The 20,938-nt window shown below is 44.5% G+C and overlaps 1 long non-coding RNA gene across 2 annotated transcripts in view; it reads left to right on the top strand.

Annotated features, from left to right (window-relative positions):
- LOC144684220 (uncharacterized) overlaps nt 1-20,938 on the top strand; it is a 151,465-nt gene that overhangs the window by 92,013 nt on the left and 38,514 nt on the right. For both annotated transcript variants that reach the window (XR_013577459.1, XR_013577458.1), the window contains one exon: nt 103-329. This is a non-coding gene — a long non-coding RNA (uncharacterized LOC144684220). The remainder of the gene's footprint in view (nt 1-102; nt 330-20,938) is intronic.

Below are 20,938 nucleotides of genomic sequence, written 5' to 3'. Positions count from 1 at the left end.
ACTTCAGGACACCAACACAGCATATAGTATTAGCTCTGCAAGCTCTGCTTGAAAGGGTGTCTTTTAGCCACCTTACTATTTTATGTTCCTCTTTTTTGATAGGAAAACACAAGAATTAGATGCAAGTCCCAACAACTTGCCAAGATCTCACTGATTCCCATGTCACTCACTGCTTCATTAGAATGACTGCCAGTCTACCTTCCATTTCAAATACATGCACAAGTGATATGTGCCCAATTCCCTGGGTTCCCCAGTTCTAATATTTCCCAACATGTATCCCCAAAATGATATGGCGACACTTAAGAAGAGCAGCATATTAAGAGTCTTAGGTAAGTGTATTCCGCCGCACTTTGGCTGGTTATGTACTTATAATAATAGTAATTTGACTATGTATCATGCTTAACATTGGCTACCTCCATATTCTAAGTTGTTTCTGCTTACCAATGCTAGAACTGCATTTCAAAGGGGGATTGCACTGCCAACATTTGTTGAAATTAAGAGACTTGAATATTAAATAGATGGTGATTTCAATGCCATATGCCACCTGAATAGTAAAAATGAAATCAAAATGATCTTCTATTCAGAACAAAAACAAAAATACCTGGAAAAACTCAGCAGGTCTGGCAGCATCTGTGGAGAGGGATACAGTTGACATTTCGAGTCCGTGTGACCCTTCATCAGAACTAAGACATATAGAAATGAGATGAAATATAAGCTGGTAGAGGGGGGTGGGACAGGAAGAGCTCGATAGGGGGCCAGTGATAGGTGGAGGCCAAGAAGAGACTGCCAAAGATGTCATAGACAAAAGGACAAAGGGGTGTTGACGGTGATGATATTATCTAAAGGATGTGCTAATGGGGACATTAAGGATAGCAAGCAGGACAAGCTAGTGGCAGATGGCCCTAGTGGGGGTGGGGTGGGGAGAAGGGATCAAAATGGGCTAAAAGGTGAAACAATAGATCGAAATAAATTTAAAAATAGGAGGGAAAAGAAAAAAATATTTTTTTTTAAAAATTTTTAAATTATTGGAAAAAGGGGGATCGGAAAGGGGGGAGGGGATGGAGGACAGAGTTCATGATCTGAAATTGTTGAACTCAATATTAAATCTGGAAGACTGTAAAGTGCCTAGTCGGAAGATGAGGTGCTGTTCCTCCAGTTTGCGTTGAGTTTCACTGGAACATTGCAGCAGGCCAAGGATGGACATGTGGGCATGAGAACAGGGTGGTGTGTTGAAATGGCAAGCGACAGGGAGGTCTGGGTCATGCTTGTGGACAGACCGAAGGTGTTCCGCAAAGTGGTCACCCAGTCTGCATTTGGTCTCTCCAATGTAGAGGAGACCGCATTGGGAGCAGCGAATGCTGTAGACTAAATTGAGGGAAGTGCAAGTGAAGCGCTGCTTCACTTGAAAGGTGTGTTTGGGCCCTTGGACAGTGAGGAGAGGGGAAGTAAAGGGGCAGGTGTTGCACCTTCTGATGTTGCATGGGAAGGTGCCGTGGGAGGGGGTTGAGGTGTAGGGGGTGATGGAGGAGTGGACTAGGTGTCCTGGAGGGAATGATCTCTGTGGAAAGCCGCCAGGGGGTTGAAGAGAAGATGTGTTTGGTGGTGGCATCATGCTGGAGTTGGCGGAAATGGCGGAGGATGATCCTTTGAATACGGAGGCTGGTGGGATGATAAGTTTGGACAAGGGGGATCCTATCATGGTACTGGGAGGGAGAGGAAGGTGTGAGGATGGATGCATGGGAGATGGGCCAGACACGGTTGAGGGCCCTGTCAACCACCATGGGTGGAAAACCTCGGTTAAGAAAGAAGGAAGACATGTCAGAGGAACTGTTTTGGAAAGTGGCATCATCAGAACAGATGCGACGGAGGCAAAGGAACTGAGAGAATGGGATGAAGTCCTTACAGGAAGCGGGGTGTGAGGAGCTGTAGTCGAGGTAGCTGTGGGAGTCGATAGGCTTGTAATGAAGATTGGTGGACAGTCTATCAACAGAAATTGAGACGGAGAGGAAGGGAGGGGAAGTGTCAGTGATGGACCACGTGAAAATGATGGAGGGGTGGAAATTGGAAACAAAATTAATAAGTTTTTCCAGATCCAGACGAGAGCGTGAAGTGGCACCGAAGAGTCATCGATGTACCGGAGAAAGAGTTGTGGGAGGGGGCCGGAGTAGGAGGCCTGTTTGTGTTTGTTTTTGTTTTTGTTCTAGAATTCCAGCATCCGCAGTATTTTGCTTTGATATTCTATTCAACTTGATTTACACATATGACACCTTCCGGCAGTGCAAGTGGTAAGAGCATAATGAGTTAAAAGTACCAATTGAGGATCTTGAATGAATCAGAGCTTCTCTCCCTTGTACTAAATCGAGGATACTGAAATACGTGGGAGAGAGTCCCATTTGGTTTATGCTACCAACAAACAAGTCAGAACTAACTGACCAGAAATGAACAGCAAGCTACTTAAAATAAAACAAGGCACATTCTTACAGAGTAAATGAGCGAGGGAAACTATACTATGGAGGGAGTATTTCTCTTGTGGCCTAGCTGACCAAATGAGTCACAAATACTAACTTAGCTTACAATGTTATTCTCACTCCTACAATTAAAAACAGCCTCTATCCTAATCATATCCCTGCATGGAATGAGACACATTCTTTCCTTTGAATGTGGCAAGAGGCTGTCTAAAATTATATTGCTGAGTACTTTACCTAGCACAGTAAAGCTGTGTTCCATTGCCCTGTAGGCACTATAGTAGTCTCTTGCATTCAATCAAAACTAGTTACAGTTGAAACTGAATCCCTAGAAATGAGAATATGCTAAAAATATAAAATAAAGATGAAACTTGAACTTATTTAGCAACTTCCATGACCTCAAGATGTCCCAAAGCATGTTACAGACATTGGTGGATTTTTGAAGCATAGTCACTGTGTTATTGCAGGAAACATAGCTCCAATTTGTGCACAGCATGGAACAGTGATCATGACCTGATAACTTGTTTTAGTGATCCTGGATCAGGGATAAATATTGATTATGGAAAAATGTGCTATGTTTACCTGAGAGTGACAGAAACAAGGAACTTGCATTTTCGTCCTTAGGACTTCTCAAGGTGCTTCACATCCAAATAGTTATTTGTCTGAAGTGCTATTACAGTTGTTATGTGGGTAATCATAGGGCAGAATTGCCCAGATTTGCAGAAAGTGCAAACGTGGAGTTAAAAATCTAACGATGACCATTGTCGATTGCGTAAAAAACCATCTGGTTCACTAATGTCCTTTAGGGAAGTAAATCTGCTGTCCTTACCTGGTCTGGCCTACATGTGACTCCAGAACCACATCAATGTGATTGACTCATAAATTCCCTCTGAAATGGCCTAGCAGGCCACTCAGTTGTGGCTAAAAACAAATCAATAAGAAATGAAACCAGATGACTACCCGGCATTGATTTAGGCACCAGAAATGACAACAGTAAACCAAGCCCTGTTGATCCTGCAAAGTCCTCCTCACTAACATTTGGGGCTTATGCTAAAATTGGGAGAGCTGTCTCACAGACTAGTCAAGCATCAGCCTGACATAGTCATACTAACAGAATCACCGGCAGGACAGACCCAGCAGAGATGGCGGCACAGTGGTATACAGTTGGGAGGGATTTGCCCTGGGAGTCCTCATCTTCGACTCCATATCCCATATAGTCTCATGGAACCAGGTCAAAACATGGGTAAGGAAATCTCCAGCTGATTACCAGGTACCAGCCCCCTCGGCCGCTGAATCAGAACCCCACCATGTTGAACACAACCTGGAGGAAGCACTGAGCGTGGCAAGGGCACAGAATGTACTCTGGGTGGGGGACTTCAATGTCCATCACCAAGAGTGGCTCAGTAGCACTGCTGCTGAATGAGCTGGTCAAATCCTAAAGGATATAGCTGCTACACTGAGTCTGCAGCAGGGGGTGAGGGAAGCAACAAGAGGGAAATACCTACTTTATCTCATCCTCACCAACCAGCCTTCCCCAGATGCATCCTCACAGTCCTTCAGGAGATGAAGTCCAATCTTCACATTGAGGATACCCTCCATCGTGTTGTGTGGCACTACCACTGTGTTAAATGGGAGAGGTTTTGAACAGATCTAGCAACTCAAGACTGGGCATCCATGAGGCACTGTGGGCCATCAGCAGCAGCAGAACTGTACTCAACCACAATCTGTATCCTCATGGCCTGGCATATCCCCCGCACTACCATTACCGCCAAGTCAGAGGATCAACCCTGAATCAATGAAAAGTGCAGGAGGGCATGCCAGGAGTAGCACTAGGTAGAACTAAAAATGAGGTGTCAACCTGGTGAAGCTACAACACAGGACCACTTGAGTGCTAAACAACATAAGCAGCAAGCGATTAACAGTTCTAAACAATTCCACAAACAACAATCAGATCTAAGCTCTGCAGCCCTGTCACAAGAATGGGTAATGGACAATTAAACAACCCACTGGAGGAGGAAGCTCCACAAATATCCCCGACCTCAATGATTGAGGAGCCCAGCACATCAGTGCAAAAAGTAATGCTGAAGCAGATGCAACAATCTTTAGGCAGAAGTGCTAAGTGGATGATCCGTCTCGGCCTCCTCCAGAGGTCCCCAGCATCACAGATGCCAGTCTTCAGCCAATTTAATTCACTCCACACGATAACAAGAAGCAGCTGAAGGTACTGGATACGGTGCTATGGGCCCTGACAATGGTACTGAAGACTTGTACTCCAGAACTTGCTGCACCCCTAGCCAAGCTGTTCCAGTACAGTTACAACACTGGCATTAACCCAGCAACATGGAAAATTGCCCAGGTAAGTCCTGTACACAAAAAGCAGGACAAATCCAACCCAGCCAATTGGTCTACCCTCAATCATCAGTAAAGTGATGGAAGGGGTCATTAACAGTCCTATCAAGCAACGCTTGCTTATTAATAACCTGCTCACTGAAACTCAGTTTACCGCCACCAGGATCACTCAGCTCCTTACTTCATTACAGTCTTGGTTCAAACATGGACACAAGAGCTGAACTCCAGTGATGAGTTGAGAGTGACTACCCTAAAAATCAAGGCAGCATTTGACCAAGTATGGCATCAGGGAGACCTAGCAAAACTGGAGTCAATGGGAATCAGGGGGAAAACTCTCCACTGGTTGGAGTTATACCTAGCACAAAGGAAGATGGTTGTGATTGTTGGAGGTCAATCGTCTCAGTTCCAGGACATCACTGCAGGAGTTCCTCAGGGTAGTGTCCTAGGCCCAAACATCTTCAGCTGCTTCATCAATTACTTTCCTTCCAGCATAAAGTCAGAAGTGGGGATGTTCTCTGACGATTGCACAATTCGTGACTCCTCAATTACTGAACCAGTCCATGTGCAAATGCAGCAAGACCTAGACAATATCCAGGCTTGAGCGGACAAGTGGAAAGTAACATTCTTGCCAAACAAGTACCAGGCAATGACCATCTCCAAGAGAGAATTGAACCTTCACCCCTTGACATTCAATGATATTACCATTGCTGAATCCCCCGCTTTCAATATCCTGGGGGTTACCAGTGACCAGAACTGAACTGGACTAGCCATATAAATACTATAGCTACAAGGGCAGCTCGGATGCTAGGAATTCTGCAACGGGTAACTCACCTCCTGGCTCCCCAAAGTCTGTCCACCATCTACAAGGCACAAGTCAGGAGTGTGATGGAAAGCTCCCCACTTGCCCGGACGAGTGCAGCTCCAACAACACTCAAGAAGCTTGACACCATCCAGGACAAGCAGCCCGCTTGATTGGTACCCTCACAAACATTCAATCCCTCCACACCAACGCACAGTAGCAGCAGTGTGTACCATCTACAAGATGCACTGCGGGAACTTACCAAGGTTCCTTAGACAGCACCTGCCAAACCCACAACCTCTACCACCTAGAAGACAAGGGCAGTAGGCAGATGGGAACACCCACCACCTGGAAGTTCCCCTCCAAGCCACTCCCCATCCTGACTTGGAAATATATCGCCGTTCCTTCACTGTCACTGGGTCAAAATCCTGGACCTCCCTTCCTAACAGCACTGTGCGTGGACCTACACCACATGGTCTGCAGCGGTTCAAGAAGGCAGCTCACCACCACCTTCTCAAGGGGCAATTAGGGTTGGGCAATAAATGCTGGCCCAGCCAACGAAGCCCACATCCTGCGAATGAATAATAAAAAATTCTTCTTGAAGCTTGATGTCAAGGCCAACTGGTCAGTACATCTCACAGAAAAGTCCCAAGAACTTACTACATCTCATACCCCGTTTAAATGATATTGTTTTCAATGACTTCCTTTCTGCTATCTGCTGGCAAGATCTCTTCCAAGTTCTCATGGACTACATTCTATGCACTGTGTCCAGATGCATCTATATCGCCAATGACATTGCTGCTGTGGGAAGAAAAAAGCAAGAACATGACCATAATCTGCACTTGTTGATGCAAGCAGCACACAATGAAGGATTGGTGTTCAACAGTCTGAAATGTGCCACCAACGTGCAGCAGATCAATTTCTTTCGTTCTATTTATTCCAGTGTTGGCATACTTCCTGATCCAAGTAAAATAGAGGATATTAAAGCCATACCAACTCCTCAAGATAAGCACAATCTTCAAAGGTGTCTAGGTTTCTTTAACTTCTTGTCTCCATACATTCCCAATTTCACTCAAAAATCTTCATCGCTAAGGGAATTGTTGAGAAAGGATGTGCCTTTCCTGTGGCACGAAGACCACCAACATCTCTTCGAAGTGCTGAAACTGTCATTATCAGAAGCATTGGCATTGCAATTTTACGATCCTAGGGAGAAAACTACCCTGGAGACAGATGCCTCACAGAGAGGTCTGAGAACATGCATACTACAAAAAGACAATTGCATTTGCTTCAAAATCTCTGTCTGTAACGCAATCCAACTACTCCAACATCGAACGGGAAACATTAGCTTTAATGTTTGAAATCATGCGTTTTCGCACCTATCTATTTGGCAAAAAGTTTGTGGTAGAGTCAGAACACTAGCCATTGGAGATGGTTTGGTGAAAACCATTGACCAGTGCACTGCCAAGATTGCAATGTTTCTTGACAAAGATTCAAGGTTATGACTGTGAGATCAGGTACAAGCCAGGTAACTTGATGGTTACATTGGATACACTTATCAGACTGCCTAGCCCAGTGAAAACAGAAGATATATCCTTAGATCTACAAGTTGACTTAATTGACATTGAACTTGAAGATGTTCTCCAAATTGATCTGATACATTCAAATGCCAACAGCTACAAAAAGAAATGGTGAAAGATTTCACATTACAGAAACTGTGGAAATTCTTCATCAAAGGATGGCCTGATTCAATTCAGCATGTCCATGAACATGTGAGACCATTTTGGCCTTATCGGGATGAGCTAAGCATCTCCCGGGGAGTCATTTTTAAAGGCAGGCAGGTCATCACGCCAAAATCTTTGTGACCTGATATTCTCTAACAACTTCATCACTCACACATGGGCATAGATCGGACGTGAAGTCTCACAAGAGAGACAGTCTATTGACCAGGTATGAACAATGACATTGAAGTCATCATCAAGAAGTGTGAGGCGTGTCAAGAGCATACGCCAAGTCAGCACAAAGCACCGCTGATTCCACATGAAGTTCCTACCATCCTTGGTCCAAAATCGCATCTGACCTCTTCCATGTCCATGGTACTGACTTCATCATCATTGTCGATTACTTTATCAAGTACCCCATTATTTGGCAATTGCACAATATGTCAAGCATAACTCATTCTAAATGCTATTTTCAGTTTATTTGGTGTGCCTGGAGAGATCGTTACGGATAATGGTCTGCAATTTATTGGTAAGTCATTTCAGGATATGTGTGAGAAGTAAAATATCAATCACATTACTTCTTCTTCTCATTACCCTAGATCTAACAGCCTAGCTGAATGTATGATTTGAAGGTGAAATCCCGAATTCCCAAATGTAGACAGAACAAGCAAGATGTATACATTGCAATGTTACATCTGAGAGCGACATCTTTAAGAGCAACTATTCCATCACTAGTAGAGCTCATGTTTGGCAGACCAGTGTGTACCAATTTACCTACTCTTACCAATTCTACTTTCTCAGAAACTAGAGGGCAACATTTAAAACTGCAAGAGAAAATGGCCAACATGCACGATAAAAATGCAAGTACAGAATTGCCAAGTTTACAGTTGGGACAATAGGTTTGCACCCAAGATCCAACAAAAGGTACATGGCCACCAGCCACGGTGGCAATGATTTGTTTGGAACCAAGGTCCTATGAAGTCATTACACACAAAGGCATAATGGTGAGACGTAACCGAGGACAAATCAGAACCATTCCAGCTCCTCAGCCACCATACAGTCCTATTGCATTTAGGACAAAATCCCAAATGCAACCAGGAACAACATCCAAGAATGAAAATCCCACAGATCACTGTAAGCAATTAAAGAAACCTCCAGACAATGTTACCATTACTTGATTTGGGTGCACCAGAAGATCACCTTTATACTTTAGGTGGTCATATGGTGGGATTTTCTGGTCCCACCTGCTGTGGGACTGAAATTCCCAACAAAAGTCAATGGACCTTTTGCTGGTCCACCAAATTTTCCACCCCACCCACGACAATTCCCACGATGGACAGGACTGGAAAGTCCCACCCATGGATTCACCAGTCCTATACACTTGTGATTGTAACTGAACGTGAACATGTATTGTAAATAGTTTACTTCTTTGGAAGGGGAAAAGTATCTTTTAAGAAAAAGGCCAGAATGTTGTAATATGTCTTTAAGGAGTAGCAGCATCACTAGAAGGGAAGAGTGTCACGTGATCTAGTCTCAGTTTCACTTTTGCCTGTGAGCACACACACACAGCTCTGCTGCTGGTATCTTCAAGCTTTCTAGCTTTTTATAGCTTTTCTATATGCCTAGTCTAAATAAATTAACCCACAATGTGTTTACCCAATCCACTATGAGTGATTGGTGCTTTTATAACATTATAAAAACATGAGACCAAGTAATTTATATATATCAAAAAAGCCGTGGTCCTAGCACTGCCCCTTGGGGGACACCAATGTCTACCATCCTCTGACTGAAAAACAATCATTTACCAATTTTTTGCCCAAACTGACACTGACCCTCCTATTCAGTGAGCCTCAATTTTGTTAACCAACCTTTGATGTTCTACTTTGTCAAATGTTATTTTTCAAATCCACATAGATGACATAAATCCTTTCCCTTCATCAACCTTCACTGTTACTTTATCAAAAAAATTCAATTAGATTAGTCATGCGCAATCTGCCTTTTACAAATCCGTGCTGGCTCTCCTTAATTAACTAAAAGTTCTTTGTGTGCCTTTTTTTCCCCTGATTATTGTTTCTAAAACCTTCCCCACCGCTGATCTCAAACTGACCAGCCTGTAGTTACTAGGAATATCCTTACACCCTTTTTTTGAATAAAGGTGTCACATTTGCCATTTCCCAATCCATTGGCACCTGCCTTCATATCTAGGGAAGATTAGAAAATTATGGCAATCCCTTCCACTATCTCCACTCTCACTTCCTTTAGCAATGTGGGTTGCAAGCCATCTGGGCCGGATGACTGATCCACCCTAAGTACATCCTTGCTATAAAATTTTCACCCTATCCATTACCTCTCCCACCTCCGCTTCTACCGATATTTTGTCAGATTCACCTTTCTTTGTAAATACCAATGCAAAGTACTCATTAAGTATTCTATTCTTGCCCCATGCATCTAGCATATATCACCCTCTTTGTCCTTAATAGGCCCCACTCCCACCTCTTACTACTGCTTATAATTTACATGCCAGTAGAAACTTTTGGGTTCCCTCTCATGTTAACTGCTATTTTATTCTCACATTATCTCTTTTCCAGTTGTATTTTTTTCCTTTTCACTTCTCCTGTTAACTTATTATATTTGGCGCGGTTCTCATTTGAAGAATTTACCTGACGTGCATCACACACTCACTTTTTGGTTCATCATATTCTCTGTCTCCCTTGCCACCCAAGAAGCCTTGGCTTTGGTTCCCTGGCTTTGGTTTCCTTATCTTTTGATCTTGTTGGAATTTACCTAGCCTGTACCAGGAACACCTCCTCCGTAAAGTCCACCCATTGTTCCGTTACAGATTTTCCTGTCAATCTTTGGTTCCATTTTCTCTTGACAGTTTGAATATTGTCCAGCTCAAGCTGAATTGATGCCCAAAGAAAAAGGGCTAACCAATTTTTAGCCCGTAGAATCTTGTAGCACAGAAGGAGATCATTCAGCCCATTTTCTCCATGCCAAGCTCTTCGGAAGAGCTATTATTCCACTCTCCAACTCTTTCCTTGTAGCCCTGTAATAGTTTCCTTTTTAATTATACATCTAATTTCATTTTGAAATTACTATTGAGTCTACTTCCACTATCCTTTCAAGCAGTTCACTCCAGATCATCACGCGATCTAATAAAAAGCCTTCTTCATCCCCAGCCACTTGTTCTTTCACCAATTAACTTAAATAATTATCATTCTGTTATCAACCCTCCCACCAATGGAAACCGATTCTCATTCTATACTCCATCAGAACTGTTCATGAATTTGAACATCTCTATGAAATTCCTACTGAACCTTCTCTGTTCTAAGGAGAACTCCAGCTTCTTCAGTTTAACCACAGAACTGAAGTCCCTCAACCACTGGAAGGTTCTAGTAATTTTCCCTTGTATCCTCTCCAGGGCCTTGACAACCTTCACAAAATGTGCTACCCTGAATATGGCGCAATACTCGAGCTGAGACCCAATTAGTGATTTACAAGGTTTTCCATAGCTTCTTTATTTATAAGGTCTATGATCCCGGGTGCTTTTTTAGCAGCCACTTTCAAAGATTTAAAAATGTGAAATCCCAGGTCTCAATTCCTACATCTCTTTTTAAAATTATACCTTTAATTCATATTGTTCCTCTTCATTCTTCCTTCTTGGTCTTCAGAGCTCACCAAGCCGAACCAGTTAACTGGCTAAAATGCAGGGCAAGGATTAGCTTTCTTTGAAAATTGGAGTATCAACACTGAGACAATCCTGGTGTTTAATAGGAGATGAAATATCAGTACTGAAACATCCTGTGGCCCCTCCGCCCCACCCCAGCCCCCTACCGCCCCAACTCCAGAATTTTTCTGTTTAATCTTGATGGAGCTATTGCAAAAGAAAGTCTTTGATGCCGGGTCACCCAGTGTTCCAAACACATAACCTGTTCTTGACATTTTATGTGAGGCACTGATATTACAAGGTAAGATGGATGTAGACTTTAACTTCTTGCCTTCAAAGGGAAATTTAAAGGTTTACTGAAAAGAACAGCATAGACGCCGTATTTCAGACTATTTAATAAGGATATAAAATGCTGGTGGGGATCCAAATAAGCAGCTGCTGCAAGTTAGAGAGGTCACAGGAACTGAGCCAAATAGAAAGTACAATGAGTTCTTCGGGAACTGAACAGTAAAATCTGGACTGCCAAACAATGAAAGTGCAAGTAATGTAAGAGTTATTACCCACCAGCAAAGGATTTGAAATACAACCCATCCTTAGTGCAGTACTCTGTTAACAATGTTACTTCAGTTATAACACTGGTTGGACCACCATCCAATGTAAATTAACCAGATATTCCAGCTGGGGTAAGATCTATATTTTGTTAATGGAAATACCTCCAGTTCCCTCCATACCTTACTCTTGTCAAAGTGGGGTGCTAAAAAATCATTAATCAAGCTTCAGGAACTGATATATCCAAACTGGGATGCCTCATACAGTGTAAAATACTGATCTGAGGAAGCTTTAACTGTGATCTTTAATTTTATATATGATTTTTGTTGATGCCAAGAAATAAATGCTCATATTATAAATGCTCCATTTCATGTGTCCAAGTCAGCCACAGCCATTTGTGGAAAAGACAAACTGACCGTGAGAATATACTGGCAAACTGTGAGACTGAAGAAAAGAGAGAGAAGGGAGAGAGGCAGAACATGCAGAGAGAGAGAGGGCAAGAAGAGAAGAGAGAGAGAGACAGAGGAGAGAGGAGAGAACAGAGAGAGAAGAGTGGGAGAAAATAGAGAAGATAAAAGAGAAGAGAAAAGTTAGAGAGATTCATAATCCACAAGCATTTGGGATAGTCAGTGGTGGCGTTAAGGGAGAGTCTCCCAAGTATGCCTACAAACAGTCAGCCTGGAACAAATTAGCAGCAAATTTCAGGATTTCCCGCAGCTCACTTCAATTCCTTAGCTTGAGGTGATTTTGGCCTGCCATGAAAAATACTCTTCTGGAACAAATAAAAACATGCAAAGGAATCAATTCTTCAGGATAATAATAACAAAAAACTAACCTGAATCTCACAGCAGTTCCTTTTTTTGTTCTTAGAAATTGCTAGTCAGGGTAATCTGGAACCAGATGATTTAGGACAAATTTTTCCCACACCCCCAGTAATATCAAGATTTGGTTCAAACATAAATGCCCACAATTCACCTTCATCATTCATGATGACATGGGAGGAATATCAAAAGAGTAGGGAATTCCAATAATCGAAGTGGTGTGTTTTTATTTATCATATGAAGTTAACCATGCATCTACGTAGTTGTGATTATTCCCTTACTTGTAGTTTTAGAAGTTATATATTTTTAGTTAAGTCTGTAACTAAACCAAAGGAATACAGAAATGCAGAGCAGTCTGAGATTCTATAAAATATGAAGTGGGCAGTTAATGCAGCTATGAGCAAAGGCAAGATTTGATGTTGATAACCTACTAACAGCAGACTTGCTTTCCCGAGAAGGAAGTTAAAATGTGAAACTCGCTGCCAATAATTATTGTTGAAGCACAGTCAATAAAGTCCCTTAAAATGGAATTAGATCATTGCCCGAAAAAGCAATATTAAAGAGTATGGGGAGTGAAGAGCAGAATGACATTCGACTGAATGGGTCATTCTGGAGCAAAACATCAGGATAGACATAACGGGCCAACTGGCCTACTTCATAGAAACACAAGGAGAGTAAACCATGCAGCCTCTCGAGCCTTTTCCGCCACTAATTTAGATTGTGACTGATCTGTAACTCAAGCCCATTTACTCACCTTTGATGCATATCCCTTGATACCCTTACCTAACAAAATCTATCAACTTCAGTCTCAGGAATTTCAATTGCTGCAGTGTCTACAATGTTTTGCAGAAGAGAGTTCCTAATTTCCACTTCTCTTTCTGTGAAAAAAGTGCCACTGTGCTGAACGCTCTGTGATCCCAGTGCACTTTATAAATCCAGCATAGAACGGGCAGGCAGTGGGTGCCAGTGCGATACTCCGACCAGTTTGAGAGTCAGACTGTTTGGTCTTGGGTTCGGGGTCTAGATGAGGTTTCTTTAGGGTTTGCCTGTTGCCCTAAGAATGCTACCATAGACTGTTGTTCGTAAAAAACATTCTTGTGTATTTATAGATCTACGTACATCTCAGTAACTCTACATGATGTTGTGCTGCTTCCCACCAGATCACTGTCTCTTAGTCATGTGACATTGCATCATAGTTACATCAGCAGTTACATCAGTATCAGATGCTCCTGATGTTAACCCTTTACTCTACATCTCCCCAAGTCTTTATCTCAAATATATACATCCTCCTACACAGGCCTCACTGCCACTTTGCCAGCAAGCTGCACAGCCCAAAAGAGCATCCTACTGAAGTCGCCAGCTCCACAAAACAGCCACTACTTCATCTCTTCTCCTATGATGTACGGCTTCCTGCAGCACATCGCTTCTCTCCCATGTTATACTAAGGGGCCACTACAGAGTCATTTGTTTAAAATTGAGGATAAATTTTCGTCTTTGAGAGAGATGGGCTCGGTAATTAGAGGGACTGAAATGATCATGAACTCACTGGTGTAGATCAAGCTTGTGATTGTGTAAATCAGGTGGCAGCGAATCAGCAGCCTAGGTTACATCCTTCCCAATTTCTATTTCCATACAATTTAACAGAAACAAAAATCGAGAGATAGCGCTCATAGTGCAAATCTAGGACGATTCCGTTGAAAGTGCAATAGCAGGTGGGTAAAATGTTGTTTCGGCCATGATGGCGGGTTTTCACGCCATATTGTCCCAAACCCGCCAAATTAATTATGTGTTCCCAGGAAACACGCCGTTTCCAGGGCAGGCGGGCTCTCATTCGCCTGCCATGCCATCACCTCACCGCTTCATCACACCAGGCTCCACATTTAAAGTGCAGCCTTGCACACACCTCTCAGCCTTTCCAGCCCAGGACTGCTGGATGGAAGACAGGATGGCCCCAAAAGGCAGAAAGACTGCAGCTGCCTGCTTCAGTGACGTGTCCCTCGAGTGCCTTTTGGACGCTGTGGAGGCTCGCTGTGATGCCCTCTACCCCTGCTCTGGCCGTAGGAGGGACAGCAGCATCACCAATCCAGCATGGGAGGTGGTGGCAGCGGTGGTCAGTGCCAAAAGAGGACAGCCACCCAGTGCCCACCACAGGATGAATAATCTCATCCGTTCCGCCAGGGTAATTCACTCTTCTCATCACTCTCAACTCACACACTCAAACCCATCACACATCCACAGGGATCTCACACCTCAAGGGACAACACCACTAACTCTCATACACACCTTCACATCTCCATCAGGCTCATATCCTCCTGAGCTCGGGTCCTCATCCTGCCCATGACTCCACTCACCACAAAAACATTCCACGTAGTGCCATGTGTCCTGCTCACACTCTCTCTATCTGTTTTCATGCAGGAGAAGCCTGTTCAACATCATTAGGAAGAGGTCTCAGGACAGGGCCAGAGAGGCCCCTCACTCACTTTGCGGAGTGTGCTTTCACACTAACTGGTGAGGACATGGGCCATGCCTGTGGTGACGGTGAGGTCGGCGGCGAACACCCTCATGAGGATCCTGCACCACATCATCCCTTTCTCAATGCAAATGTGAGTGCTCTCTCTCCTGTTTTTGACTCTGCTGTCATGCACTAATTATCTGTACTTTGGTTCACAGGGAGCTCTGTCAAATGACTGACAACCTCAGCCAGCCAGTCCCTCAGCTCCATCCAGGTCCACACCTCCAGCCAAACGCCCTCCATTGAAGAGCTGGAAATAAGCAGCCTGAAGGCCTGTCACAGCGCTTACCCCACCCTGCACCAGCACAGAGACACACACCTAGGGGGACCTAGATCTAGAGCAGGCTCTGGTTCACAATCTGGTGGTCACCGCACGGACACATGTCAGCAGCAGCAGGAGGCTGGTTTGTGCGAGCTCCCCAGCACTCAGGGGACTGCTGGGGATCAGGCATCTGTAAGGTCCTAGTCAGACGTCGAGCCTCTAGATTTGGCCTTCCATCCTGGAGCGTCAGCAGAAGGTGTGGGAACAGCACGCAGAGCTGTTGGAAGCCCTCAACAGAGTGGCATGCGAGTAAGAGGGGTGCGTCTGCCTACTCTCTGATGAAGTGGGGCCCACATGTGCATGTATGGAGGTCTCCATGGGCAGGATGGCAGACGCCATGAAGACCCTGGTGCAGCAGAACGCGGAGGCGTGTGCAGACCTGCACTTCATCACGGGAGCCATGGGTGAGTTCCCACAGTGGTAATGTGAGGAGGAAATGGGCACCTCGATGTCCCTCCAGGTGCTCCTTCCCCTCAAGGAGTCAGGCCAGGGCCCTTGAGCACCCAAAGGGAGGAGGAGCGGCAGCTGGACACCCCTGGGTCTTCCACTCAGGAATCTCAGAGGCTGTCCTCTACTTCTGAGTCCCCTTTGCCTGTGACCCCCTCAACCATGTCCTCACTGTAGAGGGAGCAGCTGGCCAACGAGTGATTCTGGAGGGAGAAGTGTGTGTGTGGCAGGACCTTTCAGAGCCTCGTGCAAGCACTCTCCCACACACGTGAGTCCTTCATGTATCACACTCACCTCAATGTCCTAAGCATTTTCAATGCTGCCTGCTGGGGTTCTCTTTCAGTTGTCCATCTGAGCTGACCTGCATCTCTACCCACCCACTGATCACACCCCCATGCAGCACCTGTTCTCGCCCACCACGACTGTCATCTTACTTTAGATTTGGACAGCATTGTCTGGATTCGCTTTATCGTCAGCTCCCCTGTCCTTTCCCCTCCCCCAGTCACCCATTTCCTTTCCCCCATCACTGTTGACCCCCCGCAGCATCACCTTCCACCTCCCCTCCGTGACCTACTAGCCACAGCCCTTTTTTTCTGGATGTCCACATGAAAGTGCACATTCCCTACCTTCCCAAAAATCCCACCCCATCCACATTCACCTCCCCGACCTCCTGCTTCCCACCGCCCGGGTCTGCATCTGCCTCCAAGTCCCCACCAACCACCCTCACCGTCCCTTCTACCGATACTGTCGAACCCTCACCCTCCCACCCTACCCCCTCACTCTGCCCTTGGTCATTCTCACCATTGCCTCATACCACACCCATCCTCAGTTCACTGCCCAGGAGACAGTCATGTGCTCATCAGAGCCCCCCTTACACATTCATTTGAACATCCCCCCCCTCTGGACCCCTTCCCCCCTTGGAACCCGTTCCACCCTTGGTCCTCCCACCCCACTGCCCAGACTCCACCCCTGCTTAGTCCTTTCCCTTTCCTAAATCCTTCAGGCAATCTTACTTGGTCTACCACCCTTAGTCCTTCCTCCCTCCCAACTCTTTCCTCCAGCCTTACTTCTTCCTCCAACCTTGCTTCTTCCTCCAGCATTAATCCTTCCCCCTTCCTGACTCCTTCAGACACCTTTACTTCTTCTGCCAGCCTTATTCCCTCCCCTCTTCACACTCCTTCCTCCCCATGGACTCCCTCCCCTCCCTGCACTCTTTTCTCCATAAAGGAATCTCCCTCCCCTTTACGCACTCCACCCTGACACCTTCATTCCCCCCCTCTCCCAACCTCGCCCATCCTGACACCTCTTCCTCTCCCAGTCGACCCTAGACCTTCCTCTTCCACCCCCGGTGCATCTTCCTCTCTCAAACACAGCTGGAACTTCCTCCCCACTCCCTCGCCCATCATCCGTAGTGAACAGACCCTCAACGGTGTCTTCCTAACTTCCGTGAGCTGCTTCACAGTGGAGCCATGTCCATGAGAATCCACCCAACATGCCATGGATATTCCTCCAGTGTGCCATTGCTGTCGGGCTCCAGCACCTTTGCTCCTCGGATGTCCGCGATGTGAGCAAGGCCCTGGTGGTAAGCCCCGACTTCTGCACGCCGACGTGGACAAACGATCCAGCGGGGGCGGGGCATGATTCCGGCAGGCTGGGCTTATAATGATATGCAGATGTATTACAATGAGGTTCCCCACATCCAATGGCGAGGAACACAGCCCACCATCAACGAGCTGAGCGGTCGATCGTAAGCTGCTTTCACGATGCCGTGAAAACGATTTTTGGCCTTCTTGCCATGCTGTCTGCTCACGCCACCGAGCGCGCCCGACGCCAGTGGGCACGGATCATTCCGACCATTATCACTAATTTTACACAAGCGTGTAAAGTTAAAATCTATCATTCAAGCATACACAAATAGGTAAAGAAATGACTAATATGTAGAGCGTGCTTAATTATCAATATAATTAAAGTGAAGGGAATAAAAGCATTTAGATATTCAGGATCCTACTCGATTGAAGAATTGCCAATTACAAGCATACAGTCAATGGAAAGGCAAAGGCTGCTTTCAGTATCGTTATCTTTAGATCTACAAGAGAACTGAAAGCAGATGGCTACAAATCTGAAAACTGTGTGAGTTAGTTTACTGTATGAAAGAAACACATACTTGGCAGGAGTAGGTCTTCCATTTTTCTTTACAGACACATGAAAGCAGCTAGTTGTGAACATGATTGGAAAAGTTGGCTCCATGTATCTAAAGAATATGTCAATTGTTCATAAGACCCTGACCTCCTGTCTGCCAGTAGGGTAAGCTTCATACATTACCTTGTGCTTACAACAGAACCCTTTTATAATTAAATATTCCTTGCCACGTCAAAATGTTGTTTTACCAGAAAACTGAGTTAGTAGGACTGACACTAGAGCCTGGGACCACTGGGAGAAAAGTCTTCAGACTTAGCAGTACTGGAAGCCAGGTGTTTGGGGGGGTGGGTGGGTGGGGCACGCCTGGGGCGACAGTGGAAGTGGGTGAGTGAAGGGGTTTGGAGGTGGGAGAGGATTCATTCTATAGTGCAGAGGTACTGATGACAGATGCCTGAAGGTCTGAGAAATCTGGGAAGAGCACGTTTTGGGTTTGAAAGCACTGAAGCAGCTTTCTGGAGTAGTCTGAGGCCTCACAGCATGTTAGGAGAGGGAGGGTACGGGTGAACAGAGGCTCCCAATCTTCATCCTCCTCCTCCCATTGAGTTTCAGATCCATTTCAATAGAGAGTTTCCCAGCAGTGGAGCAAATTCTTTATTGTTTAAGGTGCTTAGGGTGTTTCTCCTGTACTTGCTGACTTTATATCAGAAAACACAGCATATGTGCACTTTAAACAACTGCAAAAATAACTCCTGGCTTCACGCCATCAAAGCCATTTGTGGACACCTGCCGTACTCCCAGAAAGGACAGATTGTTGTATTCCCACTTTGACCTGAGCACTTTCAAAATACTATTTACTACTTTGGTAAAAGTGTTGTAAATACTTTAGAGAACTGAGTAAGTTGCTAGGTTATGGCTAGGCACACTTCAAATCTGGTCTATCTGCAACAGAGTGGGATAGGAGCAGAGGGGAGATTAATAAATGATGGAACTAATAATAGCATAATAATGTCTTATTTTTCACCACATCACTTTACGAGTCATTCACTTTTCTTTTATTCTTTTCTTCATTTTATTTCCCCCCACCATTGTCTTCTCCCTCACTATGTTCCTCCTCACAAGTCATTCATCTTCCAGTTTGGTTGAAATGCTAACCCTAACTTCTTAACTCAGCAGATGTTTCCTGGCCGGCTGAGCATTTCCAGAACTTTCTCTTTTTGCTTCAGATTTTCAGTGTATTCTGTGATTTGTTTTGGTAGGTGTGTGTCTTGGGTGACAGTTTACAAGTGAGCACTTTGGTCTTAACTGCAGTACTATCCATGACCAGGAGAAGGAAGTCATCAGCTCAAAGGAACCCAACTCAAGAGAGTCATATTGAAAGAATGAGTAGATCAGAGGAAATATAAGAAATAAAGTTAAAAATAGTTTGTGTGATATACAGATATGACAGACAGCCATTCTTCAAATATGAAAGCTCCACTTTCCACCATCAAAGCACACCAGCCAGCTGCCTGATAGCTCCAACAGGTGACCCAAGTCCATTTTGAGGGCCAAGCCACATTCTCATACACTTGCAGTGGGTCATGGGCAGAAACAGTAGCAGCCCCCTGCACGCAACTCCTGGTCACCATAATAGTAGGCAACACAGAGGTTGGCCTGACCTGAACAAAGGTAGATAGTGGGACTGGGGTTGTGGCATCCATTCACAGGAGAAGGAGGTTGGAGGTGTGCCATGGTATGGAGGATGACTGTCGCCGTCATGGAGAGCACCTGACTCCACAAGAATAAATAGAAACTTATCTCAAGTCTCCTCTTCAGCTAGATTGGCAATTGAACCCACAATCCGGCCTGTTCTAGGCTTAAACAGTAATCGGGATCCTATCTACATCAGGGCGCTTGGTTACATATTACTAACTGAAACAGGCAGACATTTTAGCCACTTAGTGGTAGGCCCCTTTGAAGATGGCAGCCAGTAAGGTGTGCCAGTGTAACCAGGGCAGTAAACCCTCTTCGGAATGTCACAGCCCCGGTAATCCAGGCAGCCCAAGTTAAATACTAACCCGTGTCTTTGAAATGGTAAAAAAACACATGAATGCTTTCATAATCAAACTGCATAAATTATAAAAGCTAACACATCCATTCTTTTAAAAAATAGCTTACTACAGAAATTAATGTATTTCTATATTCTGTTCCAGTCTCTAGCACTTACACATTGATACCAATGTACCTGTTTTAAATTATACTCTGACAACTAAATATGTGCTTTGTTCTGTGAGCAATATTCACATCACTTGAAAAGTGGTCAAGGGCTTTAAACAGCAAGCCTTCTACAATTGGTCAGCCTTAAAAACTTCTAAAATTTATCTCAGGAAAGATAATTTACCTCAGAGATATTTTACAAAGTGCCCGACCAAAATTGTTCTGATGTGGTGGGTGAAACAAACAACAGGGGCAGTTTAAACTGAAAGGGACAACTTGAGTAAATCTGGCTCAGAAATCTTTATTAGACAGGGAGTTACACCTAAAAAATGTGATGGATAAAATGCACCCATATGTAAAGCTTTTATATTCAGAGCAGACATTCTGTGATAACTTGTATAATGGGGCGTTGTATTCAAAGTGTATTTTGGCACCATTGCTTTATAGTGACCAAATAACTCAACTTTCATTTCTAATGTTCTGTGCAGTGCAATTCTGATTTTAAGCCAGTGTTTTGAAGTTAGAATTTCACAGCCCTGTCCATTCTTGCATTAACCCACTAATGAGGGGCCTTTACAAGTTTAATTCTTTTCTCTTACCATTTTAAAAGCTGAATATACATGTGAGGATGGTGGTTAAGATGCAGTTGATTGGATACAGGTATGCAGGGTTTAGCTGTAATATTCAGCAGCACTAAGATCAGTTTTACGATATGTCAAAACTGGGGGGCCTCAGTCATGGAACATGGCTGTACAACAGCATTTGGGGAGATGCAAGGGCATGGCAGCTCAGAGGTTAGAATAAAGTTCAATATTTCCCAATCAAGTGCACGAAAAATTGGAAAAAAGATACATTTGAATACATGTATAAATTAGCCTTGAGGAGAATGAGCCAGACTTCAGGAGAGGAGATATGGTTAAAAACAGTGACAGAAATGTGTGGTGAAGAAGAGTG

This window comes from Cetorhinus maximus, chromosome 9 (assembly GCF_964194155.1).
Source record: "Cetorhinus maximus chromosome 9, sCetMax3.hap1.1, whole genome shotgun sequence".
Classification (NCBI taxonomy): Eukaryota; Metazoa; Chordata; class Chondrichthyes; order Lamniformes; family Cetorhinidae; genus Cetorhinus; species Cetorhinus maximus.
Note: the sequence above shows the minus strand (reverse complement) of the source record. Positions and strands in the feature narration are given on the sequence as shown.